Source organism: Pogona vitticeps, chromosome 6, assembly GCF_051106095.1.
Source record: "Pogona vitticeps strain Pit_001003342236 chromosome 6, PviZW2.1, whole genome shotgun sequence".
In the NCBI taxonomy this organism is placed as follows: Eukaryota; Metazoa; Chordata; class Lepidosauria; order Squamata; family Agamidae; genus Pogona; species Pogona vitticeps.
The window spans coordinates 95,341,704-95,365,325 of NC_135788.1; the positions used below are offsets into that span (position 1 = coordinate 95,341,704).

General features: G+C 40.9%; 1 protein-coding gene across 26 annotated transcripts in view; it reads left to right on the forward strand.

Annotated features, from left to right (window-relative positions):
- The window catches only part of SRCIN1 (SRC kinase signaling inhibitor 1), a 310,186-nt gene that overhangs the window by 211,295 nt on the left and 75,269 nt on the right, over positions 1-23,622 (forward strand). Inside the window, exon 1 of one of the 26 annotated variants that reach the window (XM_073004313.2) lies at positions 6,877-6,984. The exons of 24 other annotated variants lie outside the window; for them this stretch is intronic. The gene's annotated coding sequence lies outside the window, so the exon portion shown is untranslated. Of the gene's footprint in view, positions 1-6,876; positions 7,111-23,622 lie in introns of those variants that run through there. One more of the 26 variants, XM_073004310.2, reaches the window with a different exon arrangement.

Below are 23,622 nucleotides of genomic sequence, written 5' to 3' on the forward strand. Positions count from 1 at the left end.
ATTAAAATGCGTAACCCCTGTGAGATTGTTAGCTTCCACTTGGTTGGGATGATTTCCATGGCTGCTCTCTGTTAAATGTTTCTGTGAACATTGATGCAGCTGTTCTAGCTAGCAAGTGTCGTAGGGAAATGAGAGTATAAGACAAAGGAGTAGCCTCTTGAAATCATCGTTCTTCTTAGGCTGCATTTTACTCAGCACCTCCACCTTCTCATCTCTGTATAACAGCTCCTCTGTAGAACATCCATCTTTATGTCTACAGTGACTTTTAGGGAAGGAGTTATGCTTACTTACTCCACTTGCAGGTTTTGATCCCAATGAATGAGAGAGTGAAAACCAGCAGTTTTCTATAGCGTGAATGTTCAGTGGAAGTTTTGGACACGGTAGAAACTGGTTGCTATGGCCTTAGTGCCTACAGATAGTAAGCTTGTAAAGAGCTGCAAGGAGGTTTACTAAGCCTGTGCTTCAAAGTGAATTGGATGTGATGTTTTGCTAAAGAAGTATATTTCAAAGTGGTTGAAGATAATTGGGAAAAGTGGATTGCTGTAGGACAGCAAGAAAGACCAACAAGAGGGACATTGAATAAGTAAAGAAACCCACATCCTTTAATAGTTGGAAGTGTTTAGCAGACTGTAACATTGACTATGGGGTCCTTGTTGCTGGTTTAAAGATCTGAGAAACACTGACCACTGATTGCAATAACAGGGCTCTGAGGGATAATAGTCTAGAACTATGGATTGAAACAAGATTTATTATAAGGGAGGAATATGGAAATATAATCCCTGTTGTCAAAAGAAAAGAAAAGCCAAAATGGATGACTAATGAAACTCTTAAAATTGTTGAGGACACAGAAAAAGGGTCCAAATCCAAAGTGCAACTTCTTGATTACTTGCATCTAAAGTCAAAGAGAAATATTACAATAATGGGTAAATGTTTCATTGTCTTGATGTGTAATGTATACTCTGCATGACTCACTATAGACATTAATGCTGGGGAAAAAGGAGGGATGTTAGGTGCTATCAAGTTGGAATCAACTTATAATGACCCTAGTAGGGCTTCCTAGGTAAATTAGATATTTAGGGAGGGGTTTTTCCTTTCCTCACATACTTCAGTGAGTTTCCATTATCAAGTGATGATTCAAACCTGATTTCTAGTCTATCACTCCATCCATTACACCAGTGGTTCCCAACCTTGGGTAACCTGGGGAGTTCTTAGACTGCAACTCCAAGAAACCCTGGCCAGCACAGCTGGAGGTGAAGGCTTCTGGGAATTGCAGTCTAAGAACACCTGGGTTACCCAAGGTTGGGAACCACTGCACTACACTATACTACCCTGGATTAGCATGGGAAAGGTGGGAGGCAGTAGGAAAAGAGGAAGACGAAATAAGAGATGGGTTAACAATAAGGGAAGCCATCACCTTGAGTTTGCAAGGAGGTGAGCAGGCTCTTAAGAACAGACCCTTTTAAAAACTCTTAAATCATAAGATCACCATAGGTTGAAAATGTCTTGATAGCTCATAAAAACAACATTTTAGAAACATTAGATTTGAAATAATCGGGATGCGGATCACTTATGTAGAGTTAGCTCTTATGGGGAAGTGTTTGAGTTCTTTTTCTTTGAGTGAGAGGAGTATACACACATAGATGTATGACACAGAGGTCAGAACAATATCATGTTTTTAATGAGATCAGAAGAGAGAGAACAGAAGGTCGGAGTCTAGAACCTTATGAGATTAAAAAAGAAACATGAGTCATAGGTATAAAAATGCCACAGCTTTCCACAGTTCTCATACAGTGGCATTTGTCACCTTTATGGTTGGGATTGACAGCCACAATGCAGGATGGATAATAGAGAAGACAAGTTTGGCACTTCCAGTTGTGTAGACGCAATATTTGTGGGGCATGGCACAAGAGAAGGAATCACCTGTAGCAACAGAGCGAGAAAGAGAGTTAATGGCGCCTTTCCAGATGTGCCATGATGTCATCCTCTGAATGACAGAACGGAGTTTGGCACAGAGAAGGCACATCTGGTGCTGCTCGCTGCTTACTGCCTGATGATGCAGTTTCCAAGGCAACAGGGCAAATCCCAGACCGGAGTGTTCCATGCTATGATACCTCACTCTGTGTTTGCCTGCAGATGGGGTGTGTGGATGAATCCACTTGCTGCTCTGATGGATCTGCAAAGAGGCTGGCTTCTACAAAGGTTCTTAAATAATAAGAAAAATCCAAGAGCTAAAGTAAGGGAGAAAAGGTATTACAGTATCCCTTGAGTGAGTGAGTTGGGCAAAGAAAGAAAGAAGCAGTGGTGGCAATTGTTTTAACACATTCAGTTGAACATACTACCCAGCCAGATTCCAATTTACTATTTATTTTCGTTTCCCATGGTTCCATCCCTAGCCTTTTCCAAGATAATTTGGACTGCATAGTATGGTATGTGTTGAAATCCTAATGGAATCATCTTGTGGGGTTGGTTAGGAAAGGAATTGTAAGCAGTCGAAGACTAGCTTGTTAGTTTCAAGAACCTCTGCCACGTTTGATGGGGCCATCTGAAGAAGATGAAGTAACATGGCATTCTCCATCATCCCTGCATAGAGCTCTAGCTGTGAGAACTCCTGTCCACTCTGCTGTCATCGCTGGGGCCACCCATAAGAAAGGAAGGACTGTACCAGCCCTTCTACTGTGCTTATATTTGGTTCCATGATCTATAAATTAATCTTCCGAACCTTTAACTGAGAACCTGGATTTGCTTTTCTAAGCCCACCCCTGCTCCTCCCTTCCAATCCCTTCTCCATTTGTGCCATGCATGTTAGATTGTAAATTTACAGACATTATTTTTGCAAGGTGCTCTGGAAGTTTTTTTCAAATGGAGGAATGGGATAATATGCTTTGCAAAGTGTGTGTGTGTGTGTCACTCTCCTGTGTGTTCCTGCGTGTTTATAGCTGGACTTGTGCAGCTGGAAGGTGAAAGTCTCATTGTTGCACCTGGCTTCTGAATAGCCAGCTCATTTTGCAGCTGAAAAAAGGAGGGGGGTTCCTAGAAAATCCTGCTTTTTTTTTTACTTTTGAGAACTGACTCTACTTCCCAACCTACTGTTATTTGCTGGGGTGCTGGACTGCTTCCCTATGCTTAGAAATTAATAGGTATTATGGAAGACATGTCTCCAGTGCTTTCTTATCCCGAAGGAAACTAATGGATTTTCCAAAAGCTGATATTTAAGGCTTCATTTAATGGGCACTTCACTTGCTGAAGAAATCCAAGGACATCCTGAAATGCAAAGGCATGTCCAGGATCACTGGTAGCCTCCGGAGCAATTCATTCCATTCCCCTGGGCGAAACTCTCGGGGAGCATGGAACGGTTAGTCGGCTTGTTCATTTTGCATCTCACCAGCTGCTAATCTTTCCTTCTTTTGAATTCCATGGTTTCTTTGTATTTGCTACATCGGCTGCCTTCAAAGAAAGCAGTTGCTCAAGAATTCGTTGGCAAAAAGGATTCCACTTTTATAGATTTCACACTGTGCAGATACCACTTCCCACACACCCCACTACTGTGGCTGCCTCATTTGGCTTCTGACAGTTATGGGTTAGCAGGAAACTTTTTAACTTGGTTTAGGAAGTTTTTCTACAAAGCCACAATTGTGTGCATATGTACATTCATGTATGCATACATGCACGCGATTTTTAGCCCTCACGTAGCACGAATTGAACATCCTTTTTCAACACCAGCAGCCACACAGGGAAACTTAATCTGTGTTCTGAGTGAAAGAGAGGGGAGGTGCTTGCATCAAAATACACTTCTCCTTTCAAGATGCTGGGATTTGGGGTGCTGGCTGCACCTTCAAAATCCATGTTTAACTCTTATGCCCCCCAAACCGTTTCAAATATAAGCAAGCAATTGATTAACCCACACACACACACACACACACACACACACACCAACCTGCATTAGCTTCTTGGCATGCCCCAGCACACTCTCCCTGGCCATCATGTGGAATTGCCATGCCAGGAGAGGAAACTGGCTAAGCCACCACCATCAGACCGGGGCCACCATAGCACCAGCAATGGGGGCCTCAGTAAATCTGAGACCCACCTTTCTCAGGCCACTTCCTGGAGATGAATATCAGTATAGTATTTACTGAATATTGATGGACCAATTGATTGATTGAAAAAAAATCCATGTATAACAAAACAAAAGCAGGGAGGTAATTTTAGGATAATATAAGCAAACATAAGGTTGTGCCAATCTTAACGAACGAGAGGGGCCACAAAAGTGGATATTCTGTCTCCTATACATAAAAATAACGATGAACCCTGTTTGCCAAGCAAGCCTCTAACTGGAGCTAAAAAGATAACGTACTTTGTAAGACTGGAACAAGTTGTTGGGCCAATCTCCCCTTAAAGCTAGGAAGCATATTACATTTTATAAGAATTCTCTGTTTACTTGTTATATGTTGAAGCATTCAGCCCAGAGAAGCATTACTGGGTTTGAAATTACTGGATTGGCATTATAGACTCTTTTTATTTCCTTGGAGATTTATAGGTGTTTTTTTTCCTGCTGGCTCGTCTCCAGTTTGTGTGTGTGCGTGTAGAATATAACTATCTTACTGTATGCAAATTTCCTTTGACATAAATTGGGTGTGGGACTACCTTGCTTAATATTACTGACCTAAACTGGTGATTCAGTATCATGTTTTGATATAACTGTCCTTTAAATATATATTAAATACATTCTGATGCTCTTTTGTTGGGCTCTGAGCACTTACATACTCTTTGCTTGCGGTGGCCTTTGTGTTTTATATCGCCTGTTCTAGTGACAGCTTCAAACAACATTTTAGGAAATCCTGACCAGCTTTTACTGTACAGTACATACTGCAAGATAGCTCAGTGGTTTAGGAGCCAGATGTTGGGGGTTTGATTCCCCACTGTGCCTCCCTGACAGAGTTGGACTCAATGATTCATAGAGTCCCTTCCAGCTCTGCAATTCTAAGATTGTAATTTGTTGTTGTTTAGTCATTAAGTTGTGTCCGACTCTTTGTGACCCCACCCCATGGACCACAGCACGCCAGGCCTTCCTGTCTTCCACTGCCTCCCGGGGTTTGGTCAAATTCATGTTGGTAGCTTCGATGACACTGTCCAGCCATCTCGTCTTCTGCCGTCCCCTTCTTCTCTCACCTTCACACTTTTCCAACATCAGGGGCTTTTCCAGGGAGTCTTCCCTTCTCATGAGATGGCCAAAGTATTGGAGCCTCAGCTTCAGGATCTGTCCTTCCAGTGAACAATCAGGGTTGATTTCCTTCAGAATTGATAGGCTTGTTCTCCTTGCAGTCCAGGGGACTCTCAAGAGCCTCCTCCAGAACTACAATTCAAAAGCATCAATTCTTCGGCACTCAGCTTTCTTTATGATCCAGCTCTCACTTCCATACATAGTTTCTGAAAAAACCATAGCTTTGACTATGCGGACCTTCGTCGGCAAGGTGATGTATTTGCTTTTAAAGATACTGTCTAGGTTTGTCATCGCTTTCCTCCCAAGAAGCAGGTGTCTTTTAATTTTGTGGGTGCTGTCACCATCTGCAGTGATCATGGAGCCCAAGAAAGTGAAATCTGTCACTGCCTCCATATCTTCCCCTTCTATTTGCCAGGAGTTGATGGGGCCAGTGGCCATGATCTTCGTTTTTTTGATGTTGAGCTTCAGAGCATTTTTTTTTGCGCTCTCCTCTTTCACCTTCATTAAGAGGTTCTGTAATTCCTCCTTATTTTCTGCCATCAGAGTGGTATCATCTGCATATCTGAGGTTATTGATATTTCTTAATTCCGGCTTGGGATTCCTCCAGTCCAGCCTTTCGCATGATGTATTCTGCACATAAGTTAAATAAGCAGGGAGACAATACACAGCCTTGTCGTACTCCTTTCCCAATTTTGAATCGATCAGTTGTTCCATATCCAGTTCTAACTGTTATTTCCTGTCCCACATATATATTTCTCAGGAGGTAGCTAAGGTGGTCAGGCACTCCCATTTCTTTAAGGACTTGCTATAGTTTGCTCTGGTTCACACAATCAAAGGCTTTTGCGTAGTCAAGGAAGCAGAAGTAGAGGTTTCTCTGGAACTCTCTGGCTTTCTCCATAATCCAGCGCATGTTAGCAATTCGGTCTCCAGTTCCTCTGCCCCTTCGGAATCCAGCTTGTACTTCTGGGAGTTCTCGGTCCCCTTCATGGATTGCTGCCTTGTCATGGTGAAGGGGCTTGAGTAATTCAGAGAAGCTATGGGCTATGCCATGCAGGGACACCCAGGTCATCGTGGAGAGTTCTGACTAAACACGATCCACCTGGAGCAGGAACTGGTAAGCCACTCCAGTATCTTCGCCAAGAAAACCCCATGAACAGAAACAAAAGGCTATAAGATTGTAATTATAACATCTGAAGTTCCAAACTGTACATGTAAGGCTCTTTCAGCATCTAGCAGATTCTTCTGCCTCTCACAGCCACCTCTGTGTTGGTTCTTCATTAGCAACAGGGTGGTGCGAAGCCAGCTTTGCTAAGGAATAATGAAGAAGCTGCTTTTTGGTGACCACTTAGTTAGAACTTGTCTTCAAAAAGGAAGATTTAGTCAGGTTAACCCCAGTCAGTGTCCAGGCATCAGAGCTCTATTGGTTTGCCAGCTGACCATTTGAGCCCACCATGCCTGAGATCTGTCCAGCTTTGCCACTGGCTGTTGTCAGATGCTGTGCTTTCCTTCACCCCTACCCATGGATCCCTGTCATCCTGGGGTGATTCTTGAAATCATCCTACCAGAAAAGGTTGCATGCTGGAGTCCAAAGGAACATCACAAATTGATTTCTTGGCATCTTCTTCAAAGGGATATTATCCATCCACGCAGGAGTAGTTTCCATGCCAGCACTCCAGCTGCCTTGAACACATTCCAGGCTATTATCTTAGCACAATGTGAGAGAACTGGCTGTAAAGGAGGGATGACTGGGGATCCCATGGCAGCTGGTAAGCATTTTTCAGTATCTGGATCTCATTTGGTGGTGACTCCACTGCAGAACCATGTATTTGGAGAGAAACTGAGGAGCCCTGACTTCAGGATGGAAGAAACCGCCGTACAGCTTCAGATGTAGGGTCAGGAACCTGTTTCTGTCACAGTGTGGGTGTGGGGATATCTTGCTTAATATTATTGTTGCCATAATTCTTGCAACTCTGGGGCATGTTTTTGGACTTTTGAGTAAGGATGCATTTGGGTGGTGTCTGCGTGCTTCCTCAGGTCGTTGCAAATTTTGTAAACTGCTGCTAACAACATGCTGAGAAGCTTTGCGAATAGAGTACCGTCTGAAGCAAAATTTTACTTTTGTTCTGCTTTTTAATCCTGTTTTACATTGGCTTGGATGGGATCGCAAAGGTCAAGGGTGTTGAAGAGGATTTATTTTCTGTGGCAGATTTTTAGGAGCCACATGCACAGCAAGTGAGAGGGACATTTAATGTATTTGGATTGGCCAGTGTTAAAAACTATAAACACAAGAAAATGTGTTGCATAAAACAGATCTTCATATTCAGAGATGGGCAAAGAAAACAGAGAACTGGGTCAGGCAATAAAATGTCTATGGAAGGTTACTGTGCAAAATAAAAGTTTGTATTCAGCAGTTTTTTCCTTACTTGAACCAGATACTTTTCTTTGGTGTTTCTAAATCATGTTTTTGCATGAGAGGTATGGGGCCATGCCATAGAATTGATAGTATGGTTAGTTCACTGTTTATCTCTAGCACATTGGGGCACAACATGAAATTGGATCAAGGGCAGTATGAAAATCAAGGAAAACTGTAAGACTGTCGAATATTTCACAGTTTGAAAGTGAAGTGGTTCATTTGTTTTCATAAAGAGACCTCTGGGTAGTGTGGGCGGCATATAAATTTAATAAATAAATAAATAAATAAAGTTTCTGTTACAGACCTGTGAGATTGAGAGTGGAGGTTGGTACATTAATTTTTCTCTACTCACTACATTCTGTATAGGTTGGGTTATAGCTTCTATCATCCTCAACCAGCCGAGCTATCAAGAGGGTACCATGGTACAAAAAGCTAGATGACAGGATGGGAGAATTCTTGATGTGGTAGTGTGCCCGAAGCTATCTGTAGAGTCTGGATTTTCATCAGGGAAGTGTGTTCCCCTTCAGCAAGAGTATTCCTGCCAACCTGTTGTTGTTATGTACTGTCAAGTCATTTCCGACTCATGGTGACCCTATGAATGAGCACTCTGCAAAATGTCCTGTCCTCAGCTACCTTGCTCAACTCTTGCAGACTCAAGCCCATCATCATTTTTTTGAGAGTCAGTCCATCTCATGTTTGGTCTTCCTCTTTTCCTCCTGCCTTCTAACTTTCCCAGCATTATTATATTTTCCAGGGACTCTTGTCTTCTCATGATGTGCTCGAAGCAAGAGAGCCTTGGTTTTAACATTTTTGCCTCCAGAGATAATTCAGGCTTGATCTGCTCTAGGATCCACCTGTTTGTCTTTCTGGCACTCCAGGTTAGCTGCAAAGCTCTTCTCCAACATCACATTTCAAACAAATACATATATTTTTCCTCTCAGCTTTCTTATCTGTCCAGCTTTCACACCCATGCAGGGTGACTGGAAATACAAAAGTGTGAATGATCTTAGTCTTGTTATGCCGACCTAGAGAGTGTGAATTAGACAATGGTGTCCATCAGCATTTAGTCCCAAATAGCTACCTTCACCAGAGAGACATTCAGCTCCATTTTTCTTTCTGCAAATTGCTTCCAATTTGTCAGCAACTGCTGTACAAGCTTACATACCTCAAGGGCTATGGGCTCCTTTACATGTGCATCTTAGTTGCAAATTCATTAGGATAATCATAGGCATGGGATGGAAGTCAGCTTGGAAAGGTTCATCACTGAGCAAAATCAAGGGCACTCGTTTACTTGATAGATCCTTTATTTCACTGACTGTGTTGATTTTTCTGAGTTTTAGAATGTGTAACCAAAGACCAAAAGCACACAAAAACCCAATATTCTATGACACTTTCAGGACATAGTATGAGTTTTCTTGAATTACAATCCACTTTTTCAAACATGTCATGGGTGCCTCTTTGAAAATGGTTTTTAGTGAGTGGTTTTGAGAAAAGAACTTGAGAGGAGAGCACAGCTGAAGTTAGGGTTGAGCCCAAGAATCTGTTTTGAAGTCATCGCCATTCCCAACCCCCCAATCCTAGACACAACTCCTGGGCTTTTCCATGACAGATTGGCATTTGTCCCCTTGGTGCATTTCCAAACTTGTAATAACAACTGTTGTTGTAAAAGACACAGGAGCATTGCTAGAGAGAGAAAAATGTCAAGACTAAACTTGTGAAATAATGTAGTGTGCATGTCCTGTTCCACCCCACTGAAAACTATGATCAGCCTATGCAGGTCTGTATGTGATAGGTTTATTGATAAAATTGCCCGTTGCCATAAAAGACTGAGGGCTGGCGCCTTTCATTTTAGAATTAAAATTTAACAATTAAACAGGAGTGGGAGCAAGCATGAGCAACTAGGAAAAAAAGAGGAGGTAGACAGGGGAGCCAGCTGTAACAGAGTTTCTATATGCCTCAAGAAAGTGGATCTCCCTGTTCCACTTCTCTTCCCAAGCCAATTTTGATGATGCCTCCAGCAACAAAATATTAAACATGGCAGAGTTGGCAAGCATAATGTCAGTTGACACAGTGGTGCAGAGATGTGGGAGTAAAGAACGGGGAGACAGGCACATGGGAAGGCAGGATCAGAAAAGCTATCTTATCTAACCAGGCAGATATAATGAAGTTGTTTCTCAGCAGGCACAATAAAAGGATTGTTGGATGGGATTTGAGAATTGCTTAATTGTGTCAGGGTATTTTTCCTTTTGCTTTTGGTGTCTGAGCAGCAGCCACTTCTTCTTTTCCTTTCTGTTATTCTCTCTTTGTCACGAATTTATCTCCATGCAGAGGAATGCGGATGGTTAATGTCCCAGAAGAAAAAATTGTGTAGGGGCAGGAGCAGAAGCAAAGTAAACTGTTGCTTTTCCATTACTTAAAGCATACACACACACATACTTTGGTTTGAAGGACATAAAACCTGAAAAATTCTGTTTACCACATTCCTAAAATGTATTTTAGAAGTAACTAGAAAATATTATTCAGTGTGCATACACACACACACACACACACACACACACAGAGAGAGAGAGAGAGAGAGAGAGAGAGAGAGCAGGATTTCCACTCATTTTCCTTCTGTAACGTGACTATGTTATATCCACATTGTGCAAGTAGTTAGTTACCAGTAACTACTGTAGCTGTAACTCCCAATTTACTACTTCCCATATAATCATATTGGTTGCTTTCAGTTACAGAGCATTATTTTACACAACCTATGGAACTGGGTGGTAGAATTGGAGATTGCATCATTTCAGAATACATGTATCTGTCAGAGGTTATTATTTTGATAGCTTCCCCATCTAGAAGTTAGTTTTATGTAGTAAACTAGTACATAGAGATGCAAACTTTGCCAAATGTTTTTCTCTGCTGTGTTATTGTATTGCATGTAGGGAATATTTTATATGGGAAGCAGAGGGAGACCATTCAAAATGATGTTGCCCCGCTACATTCTGAACTGATTCACTCCCAGATTTCTGCCACTTCACATCCTCTTTATGGCATGGAACTTGCTTCAGTTTGGCTCCTTCTCAAATCACAATGGTGATATGCAAAGTCTAGCTTCTGGCTTCAGCCCCAATTGATGTTCCCAACTAGCGGATCCATTTTTTAAATTACACAACGGTGAATCAACATACTATATGTGCAAATTTTGCCAATCAGAGAATCAACTCTATTATGGAGTACTAACTAGATTAAGGTCTTTGTGGTAAGATCTCACCCAGTAGCTTCCCCACTCTACTCTTCCTTCAGGTTATAAGAAGAGTGATGCCCCTCCCACAGTTGGTGACATGTACTCCTGATGTATACTAGATCCTGCACTACCCATAATTAATTAATTTATAGCATTTTATAGCCCATCTTATAACACAGGATCTCAGAGTGGGTTATAGAGCATGTGTTACAATAAACAGAAAGTGTTGGCACAGAAGAGGTACTGAAAGAGGTGTATTAATATTTGTCCTGTATGCCAGCATGGCTTACAAAATAAGTCATTACTGAGTAGAAATGAGGAGCGAGTGGAGGAAGGCTCTAGTCAGTAGAAAGGTCTGAATTGAGACAGAGAAATATGTAGCTACAGCAGCTGTAGATGTCACAGAAGTTTTAGCACACATGTACATGCTTGTCTGAATGTACATTTATATAGAGTCGAAATTGGATGTGAAGATGTGTATCGTTGGCATTGACCAGCACAAAGAAAAGTTAGTATCTAGGGTATGTGGAGAGTAGTAATTGAACTGGAATTATGCCCCCCCCCCCTTAATGGTAGCAGTTGATAGGCTAGGGCTGTGGAAGTCATCAGTGCTGTGTAAAATATTACAGCATCCACTCCCCTCTGATTAAAAAAGGAGTTGCTATCCTTCTACCCCACTCTACTCCTTTAACATTAACAATGCTGTATGCGCTAGTAACAGTTTCTCTTTAGTACAGTGGGGTCTCTACTTAAGAACTTAATCCGTATTGGAAGGTGGTTCTCAAGTTGAAAAGTTCTTATGTTGAATCTGCATTTCCCATAGGAATGCATTGAAAACCATTTAATCTGTATCTGCTCTTTTCCGTCCATAGAAACTACAGTGGAACCTCTACTTAAGAACTTAATCCGTTTTGGAATGGTGTTCTTAAGTTGAAACGTTCTTAAGTTGAAGCAAAATTTCCCATAGGAATGGACTGAAAACCAATTAATCCGTTCTGGCTGTTTTTTTGTTATGTAGAGGTGCGTTCGTACATTGAAGCATTAGTTCCCATAGGAACTAATGCAAAGCTGGTTAATACGTACTCTACCACTAGGGGGAGAATTTTTTTAAAACCTAAGATGACCTAAGGTTAAAAAAAGAGCAGGAAAGGTTTTTTTCCCTGTTCTTATCTTGGATTTCTGTTCTCAAGTAGAAGCAAAATTTAGCAAATGGAGCTGTTCTTAAGTTGGATTGTTCTTAAGTAGGGACGTTCTTAAGTAGAGACCCCACTGTATTCTCTCTTGATTCAGTTCTGTCCTAAAAGGTCACAATATATTTCCAAGGCTGATGTTATACACCAGTCCTAGAAACTGGGGAGGTGGGGCAGGGAGGGACGGAACAGGATGAAATTCCCGAACGATAGTTCTTTTTTTACAATGGTCCAATCCTTGTCAGATTATATTCAGTGATCAGAATGAAGGGACTGTATCTCTGTTTTGTTGATGAAAGTGCCAGTTGGTCAGTGAGTGAGAGAGCAAGAGAGATTTCTTTATAGCCTTTAAAGCCTAAGAGATAATAATCTGTGAATGAAACTGAAGGATGAAAATGATTGTGATGCTTAATATTCTTTTTTCCATGCTTTGGAAAGTTCACTGTGGTGTGCATTCTGTTCATTTCCTTTGAGATGTGGTGTTGGGCCTCAATCCCATGTAAGAAAAGAACCCCAGTTATACCAATTCTTTTCATGCCTCTCTTATACCAATGTGTTTTTTCAGCAGTCATGTATATATATATTGGTGGGAGCATTTACTATGTTTAGAACTGTGTTGATTCATTTCCTTCTATTTGAACTGTTATATCAGGCTACACTGCTCTTTCATTTTGTAGTGATTCATTTTCCCTACTGTTTCTTGGGCAATCAGCCCCCATCCTTTTTTTTAACTACCAAAGGGAAATATCAATACAGCAGTACGAACCTTCTCTCCTCTTCCCCTTTTCCCTTCCATCTTTTACTCACTTGTCCCCTTTTACTTATTTTCCTGCACATCTCTCCTTCTCAGTTCTTGGCTTTATTTTTAATTTCCCCTCTTGCACAGTGTCGGGAGGAGGAAGCGAGTTTTAAAGGATTCACAAAGTATTGAGAAGAGAAGGGTTGAAAAAGAGAGAGGGGAGATATTCATACACTACCCCTTCCTGTGCACCTCACAACAGGAAATGCCCCTTTCTTGGCTCAAGCACTCTTTCACCCACAAGCGAGGGGGGAAAGCTGACTCCTTTTAAGTAATATTTGTTGCAGTGGCAGCAGCTATTAGTGATTTACCAATATATCTTAAACAAATTTTTTTTAAAAAAAGGATACAAGTGCAGTGGCCATGAAGTGGCCCCAAAACCCAACCTCTTTGCAAAGGAAATAAATTGACTGCAACATTCACACATGGAGAAACAATAAGGAATGAAGGGATACATCAGCAGTACAATTTAAAACCAACTTCCCGGAGAGGAGGAAATAAACCATTGCTGGGGCAAATGAATCAATGTTGGCCGTCCATCATGTGAATAGAAAATTTTGAGATGATCCACATAAGGGCTAAAATGATATAACTGGGGTTCTTTTGCAGGTGTGATCAAGCCCTTGGAGGTAGTGGAGAGAACTAGAAACCTTTAGCTTTTGTAGAAAACCTGTTGATTTAAGGATTTGCAGTCTGAGAAATAATTACATATGTGCAGTCAGCCACCAGAGCTAACACCTCTCGATTTACAGATTTGCAGTTTGAGAATAAATAGTTAAGGTGCAACAGCCAGTGGAGCGAGTGAAAGTCACAGACAGAATCAGTGTGAGTCTTAAAACTAAGGAAACTCATAACATGTTAAGCTGCTTCTGCCTAGCCTAGGCATGAACAGAGGAATTTCATCTTAAAGCTTCCATTCTTATGTGAGATACATCCTACTACTGGTCTCCTTATAAAGACTGTCCCGTCCTTCCCAGTAAGATTCAGACATGCTGCAAGGAGCACAGACAAAGCATGGTGTAAATCAATGCCATGGGGATACATTTCTCTTGTATGGGTATCTACCAATTGTTGCTATTACTTATGTTAATTAGGAGGGGAAAGTAGCTATGATGCATTTGTAGAAATGACATTCTGGATTGAATAATATTAAAAGCTTGAACATTAGCTTTGTTTTCAACTTTTTAGTGATTCAGTAAAGGTATGATTCATCCTGGAGTACTGCAAAAGAGAATCCATTATTGAACTGGACTGTGATGCTTTGAGTTGTTATTTAAGAACATGAGAGGTAAATATGGTATACTAAGGTTCTCAAGAATATGACAAATGGGATCAGCAGCCATGGTGGGTGACCTTTTTTATTATTCCTTTATATACTCCTGGGAATGCAGTGTTAGGAAAAGGAAAGAATCCGAGGCTTATGGCTGCTTGAAAGTGGGCACATCGGATTTAATTTAGAGGCTCTTTATGTCAACTGGGAGACAAGGATAATTTCCTTCCTTTTCAGTTTCCCGATTTTGCAGCTGTTTTGGACAGTTTACCTTTATTGAAGAGAAAGGCCACCAAAATATTAGTGTGATTGTGTTTGAAGCACTATTGCCTCACTTAGTCAAAATGCACGTATTCCTCTCAAGGGCTGATGTGGGTTTATAGGTTTGCAACAAAAATAGGCTGTCCAGGATGCATGGACTATGGCTTACGTGACGTTATAAATTCAAATCCATGAAGCAAATATGCAGCCTTAACCTATGATATTTTAAAAAGCAAGATATGAACACACTGATTAATAAGATAATATATACTGTAATAAGGTAATGTAGCAGGGAGCCATGCTAGTCTTTTGTAACAATTTATGCCAGAAATAGTCATGTAACTAGTTTTTATTTTTCATCAACTTTTGTGTGGTCAACCACACTTCTTCAGATGAATGGGGTAGTCGTGTCTCCATTCATCTGAAGAAGTGTGCTTGGACACACAAAAGCTGATGAAAAATAAAACCTAGTCTTTCTAAGTGCCACATGACAGATGATGTCATGACTCCCTGGCCAAAATCCTATTGGTTAGATATACTGGAGTAAAGGCAGCATTAGTTAAGGGGTTGCTACTTCTATCCTTTGTTGCACACCAGCTCATGGGACTGAGGTGTGGTGAGACATGCAAAGCAATGATTTATAAGCTAATGGCAATTTGCTGCTGCAATTTATGCCGCTGCACCTAACCAGTAGGATTCTGCTCCCCGTCCTTTAATTTTTATGTTGCCATTTATAAAAGCCTTTGTCATCCCTGAGACCTCCAGACACTTTGGGTAACATAACTGTCATCACTCCTGACTACTGACCATAGGGGCTAGGACTGTAGTCCAAGACATGCAGACAGTACCAGATTGACAAAGGCTGATTTATAACTTGTAAACCAAGGGTGGTCGATTTCCAGAAGTATTAGGGTATATTGCAGGCTAGGGACTGAAGAACTTCTGAGGAGATTATTTGAGCCCTGAATGGTGCATGTGGCCTATGAACAACACTTCATGTGTCTGCTCTAAACCTTTAAAAAAGAAATCAGGCAAGTTCATGGAACTGTGGTCTTTAGATGGCTGTTTTTCTCAGCAGCAAATGGCTTCTGAATTTCACTTGTGGGAATACACAGTGGGATATGTATGCTGTATCATGTCATTCTTTAAGGTTTCTTGGACACATCTGGTGGGCCGTTATGGAAGCGGGATACTGTGGACTAGATGACACTTGAGATTTACCAAGCAGAACAATTCTCAGTTCAGTTATAATTGCCTCATTTCTCTGTATTCTCCAACATCCTTGCAGTCCAAAACAAAGAGCTGGTTGTATTTAAAGGAGACAATTGAACTCAGTGGGACTTTTCATGGTGATTTTAATCTGAATATTTCATTCTGAAGTCCACCTCTGTGGTGTTCTAGAATATAGACTTTTGGGGATGGATCCAGGCTTAGCTGTGCTTAGAGTAAACCTAGCACATAAATAAGACTTAAAACTCTGTGGTAAACTTAAGCCCTATTTATTCATCAGGTCTACTCCCAGTGTAATGTAATGGATAGAGTGATCGACTAGGACTCCGGAGAACAGAGTTTGTATCCCCACTTGGCCATGGAAACACATAGGGGGAGTGGAACTGGTAAAACCACTCCTTAAATGTCTCACTTACCTTGAAACCCCTATTTGGGTTTCTATAGGATGGTTTTGACTTAACGGCACAGAACATACGTACAAACTCTAAGAATAGCTAAGTCTGGGTCCATCTCCAGACATCTACATTCTAAAAAAACCCCAAAATTTGGAGTTTGGAATAGAATATGCAAAATAAAATCAGCTATGCAAAGTGAATAGGTTTAGTTATCTTGCACAGAGTTACATATATGATTAATCATGAGCAAAGAATTTGAATTTCCTTGAAGTTGAACATTTTGGCCATAACTCAGCCAAGCACTCAGCTGTTTTAAGTCACATTGATTTCTATGAGAAATATTTACACATATGCTGAAATCTCCTATGGGAATCAATTTGTGCTTATCATTGGTTGGCATGCCTGCTACGCATTTATCCTTTCAGTTTTTAAAATAATTCAGCCTTGTTTTTTTAAAAAGAATAGCTCAGCGACATTCAGACTGAGATCCAGATCAATCAATATTCAGCAGTCAGACTCAGATTGTCACAGTTTAGGAAAACAAAGCAACTGATTTGCATAATATAGTGTTCATTTGCATAATAAACCCATTTAGGCTAATGTTTCTTGGAAAATATTTTTGACAACTTTAGCTGAGGTTGCTATCAGCTAGATCTCTCTTCTTTCCCCAGAGCTTCCCTTTAAACCTCTGTGGTGCAAGGTCAGAAGACCTGCAGTCATAAGATCGAATCCACGCGACGGAGTGAGCCCCCGTCGCTTGTCCCAGCTCCCGCCAACCTAGCGGTTCGAAAGCATGCAAAATGCAAACGTGCGAGTAGATAAATAGGTACCACCTCGGTGGGAAGGTAAACAGCGTTCCATGTCTAGTCACGCTAGCCACGTGACCACGGAGGATTGTCTAGCTCTGTGGGTTGGAAACGGATATGAGCACCGCTGCCTAGAGTCGGACACAACTGGACAAATTGTCAAGGGGAACCTTTACCTATGTTCTGTAACCCCACTGCATATTCTCCCATTCCCCACCTCTTCTTCAGACACAGTATGGCTTTTAAAACTACAGCTATGCTGTAGGGCAGTAGTTGCCAACCGAGATGTTCTTGGACTGCATCTCCCAGAAGCTTTAAATAGTAGCTGTGCTGGCTAGGGTTTCTGGGAACTGTAGTCCAATAACACCTGGGTTACTCAAGGTTGGGAGCAATGGCTATACGGCATCTGTACTCCTCTATGTGGGGATGTACAAGGTACAAACAAACAGCCATAGGCTTTTATTTCAAATTCTCAGTATCACAGTGAAATATCAGGTTATCACAGATCCTTTGGGTGAAAGGTGTTCCATGAATATAAGAATATATTATTAATACTATACTGGTATCTGTTTAAATCTCACAGCTCTTATCCCTGAAAACACCTCTGCATTATAAAATAATTCCCAAAATGTAAGAAAATCCAAAGTATATTTATTATACCTACAAAAGTATGTAAGCTTTTGCATTTCATGGGGCTCTTCATCAGGAATAATGGAAAGGCAGTACATCTCTCAGGTTTAATTACAGCAAGGCAAGTGGTAAGTGACTGAAATATTTGTATAGCAGGTGAAGATTTTGCATGGCAAACAAAGTATTTACAAAAGCTAAACATATAGGTATAATTATTACAAGCTCTTTGCAAATCTGTACTTGCAATAGACTGAGGGTATTTTTATATACGCATATGTGTATATATCTATATGAGTAAAAAAAGAGGACAACAAAAAGTATTGTAGCACCTTAAAGACTAACTGCTATATTTTAATGTGAGCTTTCATGGACAAGTCCACTTTCTCAGACATAAGAGAGGGGCTACATGGCAAATATTTATACCTGGCCCCAAATCAGAGACTGTACAGTATTCGTGCAAAGGTTGACCAGGCAATGACCTTTAAAACCTTTCTTGTTATTCAGTTCCCATCTCATGAAGCATAATTTTATAAATAATAACAATGAAGGGTGGCTAAATAAATCCCAGGCTATAGATAACTAGCAAGAACAATGTGGTAATGATGAGTATCTGTAATCACTAGCGGGGCTTGTGAGGTGGCACTGGTATATAGTAAGGAAATAGCATATAAACTATTGGATGGTTCAGTTGCATATGTAGGATAGCTGGGAGCTTCAGCAGGTACAACACAGTATTTTATATTTTATAATGACCTAAGAAATCTTGACTTATATTGAGTCCATTGAGATGGGTTTTAAACATGTGTATATATTTTATCTCAGCTGTCTCTCTGTAGATTCTTATTGTGTAAATTTTCTTCTCCAGAATGGCAACTTTCAGGTCTCTAAGCTTATACAGTGGTGCCCCGCTTGACGATGACCCTGCTTGACAGCAAAATCGCTTGACGATGAGTTTTTTGTGATCGCTATTGCGATCGCAAAACCATGGTTCCTATGGGGTTTTTTCGCTTTACGTTGATTAGGTCCTTGCTTCGCGAACCGTTTGTTTGCAAAACGATGTTTTTTCCGGCTCCACAAAATGGCTTCCCTTCACAAAATGGCTTCCCTCCCTTCGCAAAATGGCTGTTTTCCGGACCCCTGCTTTGGAAGACAGCGATTTTAAACAGCTGATCGGCGGTTCTCTATGGGCGATCTTCGCTGGACGATGAGGTATTTCCCCATTGGAATGCATTAACCGGTTTTCAATGCATTTCAATGGGGTTTTTTCCCGCTTGACAATGATTTCGCTTAACAGTGATTTTCCTGGAACGGATTATCGTCGTCAAGCGGGGCACCACTGTACAGGAATATAGGAACTACAGAAAGCTGTGTTATATTGGGTGAGACCATTAGTTTTTCTCATCCAGTGTTTGTTTTCAACACTGGCTGGATGGTTTCAGGCCTGTGTTTTCCCTTTTGAATCACATGCTTTGCATGGGACACAGCATGCAAAGTACGTGTGTGATTTTGACCTAAAGCTTGCCCCCTACATTCTTGTCATTTGCCAGTAACTACTGTATAGTTCAAGGCTGTTTTATTGGATCATATCTTGCCAGATCCCTAGTCACAAATGGCTATCTTTCTCTCTCTCTCTCTTTCTTCTGTCTGATCACTTATCAGAGAGAAAGGACCTCTCTTTGCATGCTCACCAGGTATCCCTTGCAAACATGTTCTGCTTTAAGGCACACTTTTTGTTATGCCATAAATTTGGAGATTGTGCTTAATTTAAAATAGGAGAAATGTTAAGGTTTATAACTGCATTAAAGTCATATGAACTTTGTGAAGCTGTTGGCTAATTGACCTGAAAGAGACCCCAGCTATGCTGCAAAGTGCTGTGTAAAATGCTGGGTGAAATGTGCTTTAAATCCAGTACAGGTTTGTTGTGTCTTCCTTTGATCTGCCAAGCTCTTAATAAGCCTTCCTGAAGTCAAGTTGATAGATCAAAGTAGAACTCTTTACAAGGCAGCAACCATTTTGTAAATAGCCAAGTTAAAATTCTCTGATCAAAAGTTCAGCATGCAAACCTTGCAAGAGAAGCTTTAGCAGAGAATTTGCAAAAGAATTGAAAGACAAAAAGGCATTTGAGAATTTTTGTAGTTAAAAATATTCCGCTGTGGTCCCTTGTTGACTATTGACACTTTGGAATATACAGTAATACATTTCTGTTTCATTTCCAACAACTACACCCACGGCTCCATCAGAAAGGGGGCACCCAGAAAAGGATCACCACAAATGCTACACTTTCCCATCTATGTGGGAAGTCTGTTATTGAAGTCCAGCTTACATCTGGCTGCCCCCTAACAAATCCATTTATCTCCATTATAAAACAACAGCAACCTCTTAAAAGTACCACATCAACTGCCTGGCCAGACCTCACCACCTTAAACCTACACTACCCAGGCAATGCCTTAGTTTCCAGAGCTATACACAAAACAGGAAGCAGTCCTGTCCGTTGATACATCTCTACAAACTATGAACCTGAATGGCTGAGAAAGTCCACGGTTAAGCCCAGATGAAAGGTAAATGTAAGTAATTTTGAAAAGCCAAGGTCTCTCTAACTCACTCTGCTCCCAATGGCTGTTGAGGCAGGAAAGCAGCAAGTGGGCAAAGACCAACTGTCACTCTAGCAACCATGTGACCTCAAACGTCATGTGACATCACCTTTCATTATGTCCTCAGTGGCATGTCAATAGTTATTTAAATGTCTCTCACACTCTTAAGCCCAATCAGGCTGCTTGCAAGAGTAAAATAAAAGTCTTGTCCTGTGGATCATAAATACTTTTGCATGGGCTGCTGTCCATGTTTTTGTTTTTCTTATAAGCTAATACGTAAATGATAAGTAGTATCTCCAAATGAGCATCCATTAACTATCTTAGTTAATGACGTGGAAGTATTTACCTACTCCTTTTTAGGTCAAGAGTCAAGAATGGAATATTAGAAGATGTTGGAGAACTAACTGTCAATCATATGATGCACAGAGAAATGGGCTCTCCAGCCCAATATTGATTCAGGTCCAAGATGGACCTTTTCGGTCCAGTTATAGGGCTTCTACTTTTGGAGGCTATACAGATAGAAGGATCACTTTAAGGGAGATCGCTCTGGTTAATATGTTGCCTTTCCGGAGTGATCTGGTGCATTTCTGGACAGCCTTCTGATCACACACAAAGTTGCAATTAGAGATGGGGTATTCGTATTTGTATATGAATATGAATATTCCCCCACAGGTGCAGATAACCAGGGTCTGGCCCCCTGGGGCCAGACCGACCACTCATGATTCCACTGCTGCCGTGGGCTCCACGATCCCTTCGTATAACTCCAGAGCTCATGATGGATTAGCCACTCTTCTGCCAGGACTGGCTATCATGAGCAACGGAGTGATAGGAAGGTTCTGCAGAGCCGGCGGCAGCAACAGAATCCGGAGTGGTTGGTCTGGCCCCAGGGGGCCAGACCCTCATATACAAATATGAATACCCCCATCTTGCAATCCATTTCAGTTGAAGATAGTACAGACTATAATTTATCTTTAATAATTTGATTTCATTGAAAACATTAAAGTTTTGTAATTCTGAAGTTATTTTTCCTGTTAATGTTCAGCTGTAATCCTGCTTTTGCAGTTTGTTCTTTCACCTTCCTCAATAGCTGATTCATATCACTGCTGTTTTCTGCCAATGATAGTGTGTCATATCTTAGTTTTTAGGTTTCTTACACTTATTTTCAGTCCTGTTTCTAAATCCAATCCAGCATTCTGTATAATGTGTTCTGCATATAAACTGAACTGATAGACAGATAAAATACACATTATTTGACCCCTTTGGGCACAAATGCAGAAAGGGGTTTGTCTTTCTATTTGTTCTGTGTTCTTCGGTTACCATTTTAATATTTTCAGACAATGTTGTTGCTAATCTCAAATAGATCCAATCTTTTTGTGAACAAACCCAGCACATTTTATTCAGCCCCCTCACCCGCTCCTTTTGTTGTTTTTGTTATTGCTGTGTTTTCTCTCTCTCCTTCTCTTCCCCACCTCTCTTTCTTGATTGCTTTTTGGTTTTCAAATTTTATTGTATAAACATTTTCAGGTCCTTTCTAAACATTGCTGGGTGTCTTGAGAACATAGAGCAATATGTATATAAAGAGGCAAAGTATGGGAGTGAATACCTTTGCTTCTTCCTTTGCACTGGTATTCACTACTACTAAAATAACAATAACCTTTCTTTATAGCTCTTTGAAATAATCTAGGATGTTTCTAGTGTTACGTAGATAACAGTTTAAAAGTTAAAATTTGGGAAAAACCAAACAGTTTTAAATGATTATTGCAAACAAACATGAGCCTGCTCAAGTGTTAGGATCATCAGGAGAGGCCTTTCTCTCAGTCCGACTGACTTCACAGGTGCATTTGGTGGGGAAATAGGAGAGGGCCATCTTTGTTGCTGCTCCCGGACTTTGGAATTCTCTCCCACAGAAGATTAGACTGGCCCGATCTTTACTGTTCTTCTGCAAGCAGGCAAAGACCCTGGCTGCTGAGCTGGGGTTTTAAAATGGATTGTTGTACCTTAATGCATTGAATATATTTTGCTTTTGTTTTTCATATTGTATACACATTGTTACTGTCTTACACACGCACACACACACACACACACGCACACGCACACGCACACGCGCACACACACACACACACACACACACACACACACACACACACACACACACACACACACACACACACAAACATGTTCTATTATATATTCTGGAGCTGGCTGGATAGCTCAATGAATTGGATACCTGATCTGGGAATTTCTTTCCTCACTATGTGTCTCAAGAGAAGAGTTAGCCTGTGTAGCCTTGGGAGTCCCAGGGTGCCCCCAGAAGAAGGGAATGTTAAACAACTTCTGAATAGACTATACCTAGAAAACCCTGGAAAGTATCACCATGTCAGAACCCTCCTCCTCCTCTTCTTCTTGTGTTAATAGGAGTCATGCAGTATGGAGAAAGGCAAAGAGCACAGCCCACCAACAGCTGGATGCATACTCTTATCAGTCTTACTCTGCAATCTCTGAGAGTTTTGCAGGACACATAGTTTGAAACATAACTTTTCAGAATCAAGTGCTGAAATATTTGGTGGAGGGGGGATCCAAACTGCAAGTTAACTTTCTGTGCTTGCCCATCATGGCTTCCAGCAGACTCTTGGGTTCCAATAACTAGTCAAATAAAATTTCAAAGGCTCTTTCCTCATAATATTATAGTTGCCTTTGTTCCCTGTGGCAACAGAATGACTGTTAAACCAGATTAGACTTGTAATATAGTTAAGATGTGTTTTTCAAAAAGCTGGCTTGATCTTAATATTGTATTTTTCTCTTGTGTACAATGTGATGCCATTGTGAGATACGTAGCACAAATATATACAGATAGGCCTTTCACATACAGTGGTGCCTCGCTTGGCAAGGATAATCTGTTCCAGCAAAATTGCTGTAGAACGAAATCCTCGTCAAGCGAAAATAAAAAAACTATTGAAATGCATTGAAAATGGGTTCAATGCGTTCCAATGGGCTAAATACCTAATCATCCAGTGAAGATCCTCCATAGGGCGGCCATTTTCCGGTGCCTGTAAAGCGAAAAATGCCTCCTAAAAACAGTGGGGAGCCATTTGGCACAGGGGGCGGCCATTTTGAAACCCGACGATCAGCTGTTTTCAGATTGTCCTAATGTTGGGGCCGCTATGTGAATCACCCCACCTAGAGCTTTTTAAGATATATATATATAATAGGCTTTTCTTAGTATGTAATATGACAGCATTAATTTAAATAATGTAATCATGCTTTTAAAGTTTTAAAAATAAGTGGCAAGTAATGTCCCTCCCAAATAGTACAGTAGTTATTGCTATTCGAAACTCCATTCATCTGCCCAACCAAGTTTTAAAACAGGCAAGAAATAGAGAACCTGATGAGAGCTGAAAGCAAGACATGTCAATGTTGGAAAAAGATATTTCTGATCATTTCTGAGAAGATTACAGAATCCTGTGGTTAAGTCACCAAACAAAACAACCTAACGCTGAAGGCATTCAAGAGAAAATTGGACAACCATCTGTCAGGTCTGCTTTGATTTGCATTATTTCATTGAGCAGGGGGTTGGACTCGATGGCCTTATA